This window comes from Oncorhynchus mykiss, chromosome 9 (assembly GCF_057628025.1).
Source record: "Oncorhynchus mykiss isolate SJ-2025 chromosome 9, ASM5762802v1, whole genome shotgun sequence".
Taxonomy (NCBI): Eukaryota; Metazoa; Chordata; class Actinopteri; order Salmoniformes; family Salmonidae; genus Oncorhynchus; species Oncorhynchus mykiss.
This window is the reverse complement of record NC_143030.1, coordinates 13339593-13340485: the sequence shown is the minus strand read 5'-3', so window position 1 is coordinate 13340485 and position 893 is coordinate 13339593.

Genomic DNA, 893 nt, shown 5'->3' with positions numbered 1-893 from the left:
CTATCACAGAAAAGGAAAGTGTCAGCGTAGTCAAATTGATCCAAGTTACATCCTCAACGACACACAAAAAAACAACGGCAAAAGTTTCACATACCAGCTCAAAGACTATTTGGCCGAAAGAAATGCAACGTTTTTAAAACGCGCATAACTTTATATTTTATTTGTATTTTGGCCTATCGAGCGAAAGTTCTTCCACTGGGCCCGGGGTGCGCCATACAAGTGAGCGTCAAATCTCATAATCCTCTCACCAGTATCATCTCAACGGAGAGTGAGGGTGTGTGACAACCTTTGCGACCTAGAACAAGTGACCCTTCAGATTATATCAAATCCAATCTTCAGCAGCCAGCTATGATAGGCCTGTAACACCTTCCTATGGCGCTGTGGGAGTTCTGATCATGTAGATCCATCGTAGGCCATTAGGCTCATTTGTATGCTACAATAGTGGGATAATTGATAGCAACATAACAAACATATTCTACCTCTGAACTCTCTGGGACAGAACAGAACACCTGCAGGCTCTAGATTCCAACCTGGCAGTCCATCAGGATGTTCCCTGTGGGCCGATATCGTCCATGGAGACTTTCTGATTTATTCCGTATGTTCCATGTGTCTTTGAAACAGATGGAAACTGTGAATGCATCTGCCTTGTGGAATGGGTGTCTGCAAGTGGACGTGGTTCTCGATATTTGATGGAATTACCTTTAGACATCGATTTAAAGTCTGTGTTGTGTTTTTACCTTGTAATGGTAAAGCTTAAGATCTGTGAGTAAACTGATCCTGGACCTGTACCAACAGTTGGGCAATTTAGCTGGTGTCTAAATGGACAGTTCTTTTTCTTGAAGCTGGAGGGCAGCAGGAGACAGCAACTTCAGTGCAGCAACTTCAGTTATTTA